Below are 15,095 nucleotides of genomic sequence, written 5' to 3'. Positions count from 1 at the left end.
CACAGGAAACTCGAGCCTGAATTTAATGAGCTTCAATTGGAATGCGGCCTTTGAAAAGTACTATATTTGAAAAGTTGGAACATTAAATTTTGTAATGATGTAAAACATCTTCAATTTTTGACAGGACAATGGTGTGTATTGTGCTTTATGGGTCCAGTGGTGATTCAAAGGTCACTTTTTGTATGACTTCTCAGACAACAGCAACAGTGAATGAAAATTTGGTTACAAGTGTGGAACTGTTTTATCTATCAGTTTAGAAAGCAGCACAATAATGAAAAGACCGAAAAAGAAAGAGATGGAAAGCAAAAAGCAAAGGAAGGTAAACAAATGCAAAGTAGATAAGCCAATGAGATAGGATGAAATTGTGTCTCCATTTGTTACTCAAGTTAGCTGTTCCTTTTTAAAGTGTACAGTTAATGAAACATTACACTGCAGTGATTGTTTCAAAGATGCACTGTCAACTTCACATCTCCTTGTTTAGTACAATTAATACATTTTGTTGCTTTCATTGCTTCAATGCTCATTGTTTATCGGTTTTTAGATGATAAATGCACATTTTTAAATGTTCTTTCATTGGATGCAACCGCCATTTACAAAACTAGTGTTTGTCTATCCCTAATTGCCCTTGAGAAAGTGGTGATCTTCATTCTGAACTACTGCAGTCGATTTTGTATAAGTACGCTCACAATGCTGCAAGGCAGGGAGAACTTAAAGAGTAGGTTATTTACCTAATAAGCTTACTATGTCATTCAGTAAAATCATGATTGATCTGATGCTTAACCATAACTTCAATTCTCAGCCTGCTTATAATAATGCTTGACTCCTTTATCAAAAATCTGTCTAATACAACCTTGAATATATTTAATACCCTGTCCCACTGCTCTCTTGGATAAAGAATTCTATGATAAATGATCCTTTGAAAGAATGATTTTTTCTCTTTATCACCATCATAAATGAAAAGCCTTTAGTTTGAAACTGTACTCACTCATTCTAGAATCCTCAGCATAGAAGTTGAGGATGTCTCCTGTTGCAGTCAAGCCCCCTCAAAATCTTATATCTATCAATAAGATTATCATTCATCCTCTGAACTCCCAAAGAGATTAGGTCCAATGTTCTTGAACTTTCCTTAACAGACAACCTTTTCAATCGAAGAATCAACTTGGTGTATGCTTTCAGAACTGCCTCCAACACAAATTTATCCCTTCTTAAACAAGATGAAAACAATGCACAGTTTTCCACTTGTCGTTTTATCAGTAACTAGTATGGTTGTAGCAAAACTCCTCCTCTATTTTAATGCTCTCTCGCCACTTACAATAAAAGCCAGTATTCCATATGTCTCCCTAACTTCTTACTGTACCTGCATACTAACATTTCTGATACACAGACAGAAATACCTAGATCCCTCTATACTGAAGCATTCTGCACTCTTTCTCCATTTAAATAATATTCTGCTTCTATTCTTCCCAATAATGTGAGCAGTTTCATATTTTTCAAACTTGTATATTATCTACCAAATATTTGTCTAGTCATTTATCCTCTCTATATTTCTCTGCAGATGGTATCCTCTCTGCAACTTGCTTTCCTACCAATTTTTGGACCTTTAGCAAATTTGGCCAGAACACAGTCTGTCTTCTAATATATATGCTTAATATAAATCAAAAGTAATTGCAGACTTGAATAGTGGAGTTTGAGCCTATTGACCCAGCAATAGTGAAGAAATGATGATATAGTTCCAAGTCAGGATGTTGTGTGGCTTGGAAGTTGGTTTGATATTCCCAAACAATTATTGCCCTTATTTTCTAGGTGGTGGTGGTTACAGGTTTAGAAGATGCTGCAAGTTGCTGCCACTATGTCTGTTAATTATTGTATTTGTTTAAATATGACTTTCTAAAAAGTGACCAAGTGGCAGCCACAAAGTTATGTCTCCATGACTACTGCAACTCGGGAAAATACATTGAAGAGGAGAGCTTCATGAATGAGGTCAAGAATTGTTTATACTGTCAAAGTACATTATGGTTCAAAATGTTCATTGCATCCCACATTTTATCATTTACTATTGATTTTTTTTGTTTGTGCCAATATATCTCAGATTGAGTAACTCAATTCTTATCCCAATTTATCCCTCCTTCAATCCAATGTCACCTTGGTTCAATTGGTGGTACACACAGTTCTAAACTATTTTTAATCTTCACTTCAAGACATAAGCATGTAATCTAGGCCAACACATCATGCAATAGTAAAAAAAAGGATGGTACCATCAAAGGAGTTATTAAAGACTAAACTGACGTCTTGTCTCTCTGTCTCAGTGATTTTGTGAGAATTAAAAGATCATGTAATATTATTCAAAGCAGAGCAGTCTGTTGTCCTGGTGAGCATTTCTCCCTTAATTAATAACACAAGGTACATAGTAAGGCACTTTTTTTTTAATAGGTGGAACACATTTTTCAGGCACAGAATTCCAGTTTCTACATTTCAGTACTCTCAGATGATTGTGATGTGGTGTCTACTTAGGTCTATATTAATTCAAAGCAATCATGTAGTAAACATGATAAAGTTCACATTGTTGCAGTCTGTATAGATATATTGGTATCTTCGAAAGTGAGGGTGCTGGAAAAGTATGGTAAGTCAGGCAGCATCCAAGGAACAGGAAAATCTTCTCAGAAATGCTCCTCGGATGCTGCCTAACCTGCGGTGCTTTTCCAGCACCCCACTCTCGACTTTGATCTCCAGCATCTGCAGTCCTCACTTTCTCCTTTAGAGATATTGTTACCCTATTAATAATGTATCTTCATTGTAAAATAAATCATTGAAATAAAGAGTAACTGTAATGTCTGTCATATTATCAATAACTGAAAGATGCCCAATAGTTGCTGTTTAAAATGACTGAAGATATAATCCTCAGCCTATTCAAGGTCAATTCATATCATTCCATTCATCCATTGTGTGTTTTTTTTAATGCAAATTTCCGTCTTCTCTCGGTAGAGCCTCATACCCTCTGCGTCTTGCTATATTTCAGAGGTAAAAAAGCACTAAACATAGAGGTACATGTAAAGTCGCCTCTGATAAATTCTATAGTGATTAGTGCATTACCTGCAGGAAGTTGTAAATTCTCTCAGCGAATGAATCTCACTGTGCAAATTTAGATTTTTGCAATTTACTATATATTAATCATTGCACAATGATCTCAATAATCTCATTATTTTAATGTGAATCACAATACAAAACAATGATCAACACACATTGGCTTATGGTTTTTTGTTGTTAGTTCTGTTGAATAAAGCTATAATTGAAATAAGTTCCAATCATAACTATTAGAAGTCACTATTTTTACCATATCTTGTGGTGTTGAGGTGTAATTCAGTAGACTGTATTCAATTTTTACAGAAAATGTTATTACATATTCTTTGTCAACCAGTCATTCAATGAACTGCCCTAGCTCTTTATGTCTTGATAATTTAAAACAAAAAGATTTTCTTTAACTTCATTTAATTCAAAATGAAATGTACCAGTCATAACAAAAAGACCAACATTAGATGTAGTATTTAACCAATTGTTTCCACTGTTAATTCTTATAGTTTAAATTTGTTGCTATTAAAACATACAAACTCTAGAGCTTATTGTAAATAGAATAGTTCATTAAATTGGAGAATCAAAACAGCTTATTAAACCTCTATGAGGTCATTCCAAAACAAGCTGTTTGGAGGTTAGTTCCTGTGCTGTGACATTAGATACCATTTAAATTAGTGTCTAATGTGTGCACATGCTGGGAAATATCATTTTGTACTAAAAAAAACTTTAATCACAGCTCTGTTTTCTATTGTGAAGTCAGACTCATCTGTAACAGCACGTTATGCCAAAATAATGTTACACAATGAAGGATGATTTATCCTACTTTTACTTAAAGCAGACATTTATTTACAGCATATAGGAGCTGCCCGAGTGTAATACAATAATTTTCAAACAGTCATAAAAGCACATTGCATTTCAGTCTAATAGTTTGCTTCAGCACAATTATGACAGCTTGGTGTTTGTTGACAATATGCATAACAAACATTGAAAATAGTTATTGTCAATTGTGCTCTGGTGTGCAGTTGGTTATGGGATAAAAGTCGAAAGACTACATCTGTGATGTAGTTTGGGCTGGACTGCACTGTTTCTGCAATAAACGAAAATAGAAGAAAATAACTTTTTGCCACACTTTTAGCATTCATCAGGGTATGGAGAGTGCACTAGAAGAACAGCAGTATAGCGCTATGATCTGTTTCTTAATTTCATTTCAATAGATAAGGGCTTTAACTTTTGTGTGACAGTTATCAAATAATCAATGGGCAGAGAAATTTGAGGCATGCCTGAAGCAGACAAGGTAACAGTGTAACAACTGCTTTGTACACTGTCTAGGCAGACCAAAGGCCAGAACAAGATTTGATGTTGGGCCTCATTTAAATCTCACAGCCCAGCATCAGGCACCTAATACCAAATGTACCTCACTTGGCAGCAAGAGCACTAAAATCAGGCAGCTGTCTCATGGAGCCAGGTTGAGGTGAGGAAATAATCCAGACAGGGTCCTTGTGCATGTTAACAATGTGCCAACATTTTATTCTGGCTCTACACGGTGTACCAAACACTGAAAATATTCCGATCTCCTTGGATCAGTATTCCTTACTGCTTGTCAGGCTTCGCAATTCCTGTGTACCATGAACTTCACCCTTTCGTTCCTGAACTACACACACATGCTGCCACGCACAGAAGTCTCTTTAATTACAGATTTAAGAAGCCTATTACATATATCCTCAGACAGCTCAAAGTTGTCAAGCCAATGTAGAATCTGGGGAACTTCTACAAAGTTCAGAACTTTGACTCCCATTTTCAGGCACCAAATAAATAGCTGTAAATTTAGATTCTCTTCTAGCGATTGGTAACATTAGGTTTAGTTAATCCACTATGCTTAGTAAATGCTGGCACCTCCTTTGAATTGAACATGACATCTATCAGGTTAGCTAAGTCTTTTGAAGAGCCCAATTTTTGATTCAGAAATTCTTTCCACCATAGGGTCAGACTGTCATTGGGGAAAAGGAATATGTAGCCCCACGTTGGCTTCCTTCTCCTTCCTCTGTCTAAATTTCTTGGTGATGAACAAAATAAAAAGACACTAAATGTATACAGGGAGCAATTGTCTGCCCTAACACACAGATTTTCCTACTTGTTCTGAAGAACCATTCATTGCCGTCCTGGGAAACTCAGGCCAATCTAGTATTTTGTACTGTCAATGGGAATGTAAACATTATAAAAAGCATGTTGTTAAAACATGATTCCCTAAACCATGCATTTTTGACCTTGATACAGACGCAGTGTGACCTTGTTATGCCTGCTTCTGTTAGTCACAATACACCAACAATGTAAAAATCAATAACTTGTTGTTGACTGGCATTGCTGCTGAAACTTTATCAAAAAGATTTTGTTTGACTCATTCATTGACCTTGCATCAAAATATGGATGGTAATTATTGCAGCTGAATCTGACAGCAAACCTTGTGTCGTTGGCTTTCTAGGTGGTGAGTCTCCCACTGTGAAATCAGTGGCAGCAGGAACATGCAAATGTATAAATTAAGATCAAGAGTAAACCATTTGGCTCCTCAAGCCTGCTCAATAAGACCATGGTTGATCTGATTGTAGCCCCAATTCTATATCCCTGTCCCCGTCAGTAACATTTGACTCCCTTGTTAGTCAAGAATCTATCATAGGAACAGGAGCCCTTTCAATTTGTTTCAGCATGAAGTGATATTAAGGGTGGCACGTTGGCTCAATGCTTAGCACTGCTACCTCACAGCACCAGGGACACAGGTTCGATTCCAGCCTCAGATGACTGTGCAGAATTTGCACATTCTCACCGTGCTATGTGGGTTTCCTCCAGGTTCTCTGGTTTCCTCCCACAGTCCAAAAATGTGCAGGTTAGGGGGATTAGCCATAGGAAATTCAGAGTTATAGGGTAAGGATAGGGGGATGGGCCTAGGTGGGATGCTCCTCAGAGGATTGGAGTGGATTCGATGGGCCACACTGGAGGGATTCTGTGATTGTGACTTAACTCTATAAACCTATCTTTGGCCTAGATCCCTTAACACCTTTGCTGAATAAAAGAATTATCCCTCAGATTGTAAATTAAAACTGAACTAGCATCAACTACTATTTGTGCAATAGAATTCTAAACATCTACCACCCCTTGCATGTTGAAGTGCTCCCTAACATCTCTCCTGAATGGTCTGGCCCTAATTCTCAGACTATGCCTCCTAGTTCTAGAATCTCCAACTAGTAGAAATTGTTTCTTTATCTATCCTTTCTTTTCCTGTTAATCTCTTGAAGGCTTCAATCAGAACACCCCATTACCTTCTAAATTCTACAGAAAACAGGCCTAATTTGCACAATGCCTCCTCATACCTGAAGCTCCAAAAACCAGGTATCATTTTTGTAAACCGACATTATAATCACTTCAAGGCCAATATATTCAAACCTAAGGTATAGTGCGAAGATCTGTTCACAGTACTCCAAGTGGGATCTAATCAGGGTTTTATACAGCTGTAGCATAACTTCTACATTCTTATACCCCAGTGCTGTATATATAAAGGCCAGCATTCCATTAGACTTCTTGATTGGTTTCCGCAGCTATTTTGGGCATTTTAAAGATCTGTGCACCTGAACTCTCAAGTTTCTTTGGATTTCTGCTATATTTAACTTCATACCATCTAGAAATTAACCTGATCTATTCTTTATCAATCAAAAACTTGCTGACATTGAAATCCTTCTGCCACTGAAACCCTTCTGCTGCAGCTTTTGCCCACTCACTTAACATAGAAGCATAGGCAATAGGAACAGGAATGGGCTATTCAATGTGCCATGGGCCTGCTCTGCCATTCATTATGATCATGGTGGACTATTGAGCTCAATGCTCTAATTCCACCTTTTCCCTCGATCCCTTTAGTCACAAGAGTTATATCTACCTCCTTCTTGAAAACACAATGTTTTGGCCTCAACCACTTTCTGTGATAGTGGATTCAACAAGTGCTCTGGGTGATGAAATGTCATCGCATCTCAGTCCCTGATGGTTTACCCCTTCCCCTTAAACAATAATCCTGGTTCTGGCATCGTGAGGAACATCCTTTCTCGATCTAAACTGTCTAATCCTGTTAGAATTTTATAGGTTTCTAAGAGACCCCTCCCTCATTCTGCTAAACTCCAGGGAATTCAATCCTGACTGACCCAATCCCTCTTCATATATCAGCCCTGCCATCCCAGGAATCAATTTGGTAAACCTTCCTTCTACAGTAAGAACACTCCTCAGATAAGAAGACCAAAACAATACACAATATTACAGCAGTGGCCACACTAATACAATGTATAATTGCAGCAAAATATCCTTGTTTCTGTACTCAACTCCTCTCATAAAGAAGGCCAAAATGCAGTTTGCCTTCTTTGCTGCCTGCTGCACCTCCATGCTTACCTTCAGTGACTGGCACACAAGGTCACCTAAGGTCATATTGAACATTCTCTGCTCCCAAATTACAGTCATTCAAATGATAACCTGCCTTTCTTGTTTGGATATCACTATCACTTTGAAATTTTATGCTAACATCTACATACCTTAAAATATTCAGTACACTTGGCTCCATTGCTCTCTAGTGATCGGAGACCCAAAACTCTTCTCTGAGAGAAAGAAATTCTCTTTATCTTCATCTTAAATGGAAAAACCTTCATTTTTAAACTGTTTCTCCTGGTTCTAGTCTCGCTCACAAAGTGACGTATTTCAGTGTGGTCTCACAAGTGCCATGTACAACTGTAGAATAATATCTTTATTTTTATATTTCATTTCTCTTGCATAAAGAGTAGATTTGATTTATCGTCACTTGCTGGACCTTCATATTCGCTTTTTTATGATTCCTGAACCAGAGGCAATCAAATCAATGTTATATTTGGAATAAAACAAAGCTAGCCTCATTGCAACCAGGTAATCACAGTCGATTGTTGTAAAAAATAATCAGGGTCACTTGTGTCCTTCAGGGAAGGAAATCTTTTATCATTATCTGGTCTGGCAATTATGTGATTCCAGACTCACAGCAATGTATATGACAGAGTGCTAAAGTATGGCACTGGAAAAGCACCGGCCGTTAGGCAGCATCTGAGGAGCAGGAGAATCAACGTTTTGAGCATAAGCTCTTCATCAGGAATGTGGAGTGACAGCTAAGGTGGACTGAGAGATAAATGGGAGGGGGTTGGGGCTGGGGGAAGGTAGCTGGGAATGCGAAAGGTAGATGGATGTGCAGGCGGGGGTGATGGTGATAGGTCGAAGTTGATAGATGGGAAGGAAGATGAACAGGTAGGACCATTCAAGAGGCTGGTGCCGAGTTGGAGGGTTGGATCTGGGATAAGGTGGGGAGAGGGGGGATCAGACAACTGTCAAAATCGACATTGATCCCATGTGGTTGGAGGGTCTCAAGGCAGTTGATGAAGTGTTCTTCCTCTGGGCATCCCAAGGCAGAAGATGAGCTGTTCTTCCTCCCAGTTTCAATCCTCCAACTTGGCACCACCCTCTTGAACTGTCCTACCTGTCCATCTTCCTTCCCACCTATTCACTCCACCCTCCACTCTGACCTATCACCATCAGACCCCCATCTACCTATTTCATTCCTGGCTACCTTACCCCGAGCCCCAAACCCCCTCCCATTTACCTCTCAGACCCTTGCCCCCATTCCTCCCCAACAATCCTGATGAAGAGCTTATGTTAGAAACGTCGACTCTCCTGCTCCTCAGATGCTGCCTGACCTATTCTGCTTTTCCAGCACCACAGGTTTTGACTGAATTTCCAGCATCTGTAGCCCTCATTTTCTCCTTATATATGACTCTGAGCCTACCTTTGAAATGGCATCAATTCAAGGAGAATTAGGGATGACACCCACATCCCATGAATGAACAAAACAAATCACTTTGTACCTCAAGAGTTCTACAATCGCTCACTATTTAATTATGATCCTGTTTTCTTATTCATCCTGGCAAAGTGGAAATGTTCTCTTTTTCTCTACATTATACTCAAATATTTGCCACTTATTTAACCCATGTAAATCTCAATGCAGCTGCCTGATGTCCTCTTCACAACTTACCTTCCTATCTGTCTTTGTCACTGCGTATTTCGTTCCTGCAATCAATTAATTGATATAAAGTGTAAGTCATTAAGTCCCTCTGACACTCTTTCGCTGCAACTTTCCAACCTGAAAAAGAATCTTTCTGCCTACTCTCTGTTTCTTCATAGCTAGCCAATCCTTTATAAACACATATGTTGATATGTTATCCTATTTTGCTTTGATGCAGTGCCTTATCAAATGCTTTCCACAAATCCAAGTACACTCGATTCACAGGTTGCTTCTTACTTCAAGAACTTGAATGAATTTCTCAAATGTGATTTAGTTTTCACAAAACCATGTTAACTGTTTCTGATTGCATTATGAGTATTTAACTGCCCCACTATAACTTCCTTAATAGGTTTCAGAATTTTATCTGTTAAGTTAGTAGCTTATCATTTCCTCCATTCTGCCTCCCTCTCTTGAATAGAGAAGTCACATTTGCTTTTTTTTCCAATTTGATGATACCTTTCCAGAATCCAAGGTATTTTGGAAAATTAAAATCAATGCATCAATGCATTATAGTCTGCATGATTACAGCCATCAGAAATTGGGACTTGTTAGTTTTTATATCCAATATTTCTTTCAGCACTTATTCTCTGGTGATTGTTTTAAGATCCTCATTCCCTTTCCCAGTCCACAATTATTTCTGGAATGTCATTTACCAGCTTCACAATGAAGACAGATGCAAAAGGATATCCAACTCATCCACCTTGTCTTTATTTTCCACAATGAATTTCTGAGATCTGCACACGAGAGGACCAAAGCTCATTTTATTTACTTTGTTTCTTTTTTAAAGCCTGTGGAAATACTTGCTGTATGTTTGTCTATTAAACATTGCTAAAAGGAAACCAGAAGTGAAGTTTTTCATAGAGTCATAAATTCATAGAGATGTACAGCACAGAAACAGACCCTACGATCCAACCTGTCCATGCTGACCAGATATCCCAACCCAATCTCGTCCCACCTGCCAGCACCCGGCCCATATCCCTCCAAACCCTTCCTATTCATATACCCATCCAAATGCCTTATATTTCATCTTGCACCTTATTTGAACTATGGCACAAGAAACAGACTTCAGGATGGGGGGGGAAGTAAAAAAAAGAAAAAGAGGCACCATTTCATGCAAAATGAAACAACTTGCTGATTTTGTTGGGTCATTATTGGCATTGAGATACAACAAGAGCAGTTAACTGTCAATCTTAATTCTCAGAGCCAGCAAATAGATCCTGATTGGTCAGCTCATTGCTATGGAGATGCAGAGTTTAGCTGTCACCATGATCCCTTCTTTTGAAAAAGGTTTTGATGGATGTATAAATTCCTTGAGCATACATAAAACAGGATCTCAAGCATTTAAGTTTGTCTCTTATCGTATATGCAAATACATCACAATGTGGGCCTAGCTGATGATCTTACATTAGTTTCTGGTTTAATACCATCCAAATTATTTAATAAATGATTTCCAATTGCAGAATCACATCTAATAGTGGATATACGTTTCTAACGCTTGTTAGAACAGGCTAGCACAGGCTAGTTGAGCACAAGTAGCATGCTACCAGCTGTGAATGGTCAATGGAGCATTGTGTTTGATATGGTACACCAGTCAATGAGATGTTTGATCTACTGACCCGGCATCGCATTCTATAAACTATAATAAATCCAAAAAGATGGTCCGTATCATTTAAGGCAGTTAACACATGAATTGGTTAACTGACAGCACTAAGTAAATTCCACCTATCAGGATATGAAGCACTGTTCCTGGGAGAAGTTAGCCAGTTCTAGAGTTTCTAAGTTATCGTTCTTAGTGGTGAGTTCTGTGTAACCAATGAATAATGTATATATGTCCTCAAATATAGCCTATGGTCTCACAAGAGACTATTATGTAACTCAGATATAATGCAACAATAAGTTTATGTGTTAAAGTCATTTTGTTCATCAAGAGGAAGCCTTTCTTCTGCTGAAGGCTCTTGCAGACAGCCTTCAGTAAGTTAGAAAAATACTAAGAAGAACAATTAGTGGCAGTGAATATCGCCAAGCCATCTCAGATTGTACTGAGGACACAGATGGACACAACCACAACATATATTCAACATTCATGGGTCGATATATTCACAGGGATTAGATCAACTGAAAGCATAGAGATACATATAGGATACTCCTCTTTTCTATCCAATCATTTGGAGCGAAAGTGCATTGATTATTTCTAGTGAGATCTGTGGTCTGTAATATGGTCACATACTGAGTCAGTACGTACAAGGTAAATCAGGAAGAGAAGAATAACATTTTACTGAATATAGTTTAACTGGTTATAGTTTTCAGCTTATGATTGAACTTTCATAATAGTGGGAGATTACCTGGTGCAATATTATCCCTTTGTGCTGTGTAAATCTACACTGTTTTGAAAATACCAACCTGTTAATTATTTTAGAAACTGTAAGCAAAGGCAAATGCATTTGATTGCATTTGCCTATTGAGTAGAAGGTGAAAGATAAATAGGCATATTATATCCACTGGTTACTCTATAGATGTCGAAGAAATTATAATTGTTTTTAAGAATGGGCAGAAACTTTCAGTCCTATCGTGCTATTATAACGAAAAGCATTTCCAGACACTTCAAAAAATACATTCAGGAAAATTCCAACCTAAAGCAAAAATAGTGGGAGTAATGACAAATTAATCAAAGAGATGGGTTTTAAGGCACATCTTAAAGATGGAGGAGGTGGAGAGGTTTAAGGAAGTCTGCCAAACTAGAACCTAGACAATTGTAGGCACAGTGCAATGATGTGGTGAAAGAATCTCAAGGTACCTAAGAGGCCAGTTTTAGAGAGTGTAGAGGTCTGCAGGACTGGTCTACCCTTCAGAGGTAAGAAATCATGACAAGAACATAAGGATAATAATTTTGTATTTGAAGTTGTGGAGGGCCAGGAACTGATGTAAGTTGGTAAGTGGCCCAAGTAAAACCAATTCAAGTGAAGTAACTGGGAGAGATGCTTCATTAATGAGTTTAATGGTAAAAATGTGAGATCAATCTCACTTAGCAAGTCAGCAGAAGAGAGCCATTTGAAAACGAAGTGTCTGGTTAACAATGTTGAATGAGGCAGAGAGATTGGAGAGCATGAAGAGAGTTAGTACACTACAGTCACGGCACAAATGATGTAATCTATGTCTTTGCTTATGTTCCTGTGTTGTGGAAAGGACAGCAACATGATTAGAGAGATTCAAATGTGGAGCTCTAGGAAAGATGAACATGCCTTTTAGAGGAGATAAGCTTAAGGACTTTGAAGATGTAAGAGAAGTTGGAGATATGGCAACACCTTGTGTCATGAGAGGGGTCAAGGTTGGACTTTTGAAGAGGAGGTGACAGTGAGCAGTTTTGGAAGGAAGATCAACAGTACTTGAGGAGAGAAAACTATATACACTTTCAGTGAGCATGGGAACAAAGAACTGAAGTTAGGTAATCTGCTAATGGTCTAGAGGGAAAAGGGTTCGAGAGAGCAGAAATCAGTTTCATGGCAAGATGTTATCATTCTCAGAGAGAACTTAGAAAAATTAGTTCAAGCTCAAATCTGATTAACTTACTGTGTTTTGACTTTTTTTTCTGGAGAAACAAATAGTGACTTGAGGGAGACACTGGTATTGTGGTAAAGTCACTGGACTAGTAATTCAGCAACTCAGGATAATGTTCTTGTGACATCAGTTCAAACCTGCAATTTGAATTCAATAGATAAATCTAGAATTGAAGGCTAGTTTCAGTAATGGTGACCATGGCAATAATCATTGACGATTCTAAAAACCTATTTGCTTCACTAATGTCCTCTAGGGAGGGTAACTGCCATCCTTCCTGGTCTGGCCTACATGTTAACTCTTAATTGCTCTCTGAAATGATCTGGCAAGCCACTGTCTGCTATTCAAGGGCAAGTGGGGATGGGCAATAGAACACTGAATGGACTAACAAACTCTTAACATTCACCTGTACCTGTGTTTTTGTTTTTGCCGCTGTTTACCTATGGTTTACTATCTATGCTACTTAACTCTGTGACCTCCTGTATTGTTCGCAAGTCAAAGCTTTTCACTGAGCTTTGGTACATGTGGCAATAAATTCAATACTACTCAATTCAATTCAATAAATACTTGTCTTGTAAATGGTGCTCACATCCCATACCTGATGAAAATGTATCAATCCCAGTTTTGGCCATTTGAATATCTAAACCTAATGGTTTTTTTGGGCAGGGGATATCTGTTCCCTATTTCCCTTGCCTTTGGGCAGGGGATATCTGTTCCCTATTTCCCTTGCCCTTTCTGTGGAGAAGTGCTTTTCTGTGTCACCACTGAAAGGCCTAGCTGTTTTGTTTTAAAATCTCCTGAACATTCAGCAACCTGAACATTACTTTAGCAACTTCAGTTCTTGGTGATTTTCCCATTTTCTTATTTCACATTTTAATCTTCAAATCATTCCTCTCTATTTGGAATTACATTTTGGTTGATGCTATTTTTCATGCCTTGTGACAACCTTAACGAGATACTTCTATAATGTATATCAATTTTGGCCTTTTAAAAAGACCAAAATTTAGACCTGCTTTTTTTTTGTGCTGGTGGTCCAGTACTACAACTATTAATCAACTTCAGTTTTGACAGAAAATCTGCTCTTAACACACCAGCCATTTTTTTCTCTTTATCAGTGTTTATGGACTCTAAGTATTTTAACAATTTTGGGTCCCATTGTAACTCCAGGCAAGTTTTGGTGTCAATCTAAAATTCAGTTACTACAGCTAAAAACAAGCCCAAGGTAATTTAACCCCTGGGACTCATTATAATCTCATACAGAATTCATTGATCTACTAGGAAACCTGACAACTTTCAAAGTGTACTGTTCACCATGTGCATTTAAAGCAGGAATTTACTGATTACAGCAGGGTTATATTTCCTCATGCAAGTCATTGCAATTGGAGTGGTGCAGCAAGATAGAGAGGAAGAGTCGTGGGCAAACTGCCAAATTTTCTGAGGCCTCCCTTGGAGGTGCTGCTGTAACAGGTCAGAGCAAGTTCTTTCCCAAATGCATGAAGAACAGCAAATACCAGAACCATCAGGCATGAAGAGAGATTGCTGAAGTTATCCGTTTTTGGAGCATCACACCCTGGACCTGGCTGCAATGCAAGAAGTGTGATCTAACAACAGTAGCAAGAGTGAGTACTGCTCTTTATTTCTTTAGAACTCTCAACAAAGATGGAAACAACAATAATGACAGGTCTTTCCCTTTACTCACAATCCCTAGCAAGTCTCTCCTTCACATCCAACATTACCCGGCATTGATGCAGATAATACCATTACCCATATACATAACCAACACATGCTATCTTCTTAGTTCCTCTCAAAAACACTTTCGCTCCTGAGCTTTCCTCTTCAAGCTCAGGAGTCTTTGCATAATCACTAACTTCTCTTGACAGCTTTTTCCAAGCTCCTTACTCCACATAATTAATTTTATTCAACACTGCCTCATCCAAATTGCCTCTTTCCAGTTTTCACTATCAGAATTTGCACATTAGGCAGAAACATTGATATGTACACTCTTGTTTACAGAAAACACTCACTCTCTCATCTCTTCCTTTGCTGAATAAGACAGATAAAAAAAGTCTTAAGACCAGGGGAAGAACACCAAACATCACCATGCTGTCAGAGTTGGAGCAACAAGAGCTCAAGGTCAGGAGCTATTTGTTCTATGAACAGATTTCTGACTATTATTAATAGCCATCATGACCTCCAAGAAATGCACAAACACCCAGTTTCAAGCTGCGTTACAATGCATGTTGTCTTGTGGTATCCAGCACTTTAGTGCTGTCTTTCTTCATATCCAATTTCTGTTGCCTCCAGATCCTTGTCAGCAGCCAGAAACACATCTCAGAGCAGAAGATTCCTAGCACTTTTTCCACTTGTG

General features: G+C 38.2%; 1 protein-coding gene across 3 annotated transcripts in view; it reads left to right on the top strand.

Moving 5' to 3' along the window:
• znf536 (zinc finger protein 536) overlaps positions 1 to 15,095 on the top strand; it is a 576,486-nt gene that overhangs the window by 473,533 nt on the left and 87,858 nt on the right. The gene's annotated exons all lie outside the window — the stretch shown is intronic.

This window comes from Hemiscyllium ocellatum, chromosome 17 (assembly GCF_020745735.1).
Source record: "Hemiscyllium ocellatum isolate sHemOce1 chromosome 17, sHemOce1.pat.X.cur, whole genome shotgun sequence".
In the NCBI taxonomy this organism is placed as follows: domain Eukaryota; kingdom Metazoa; phylum Chordata; class Chondrichthyes; order Orectolobiformes; family Hemiscylliidae; genus Hemiscyllium; species Hemiscyllium ocellatum.
The sequence above is the reverse complement of the archived record's forward strand: the minus strand, read 5'-3'. Positions and strand labels throughout refer to the sequence as shown.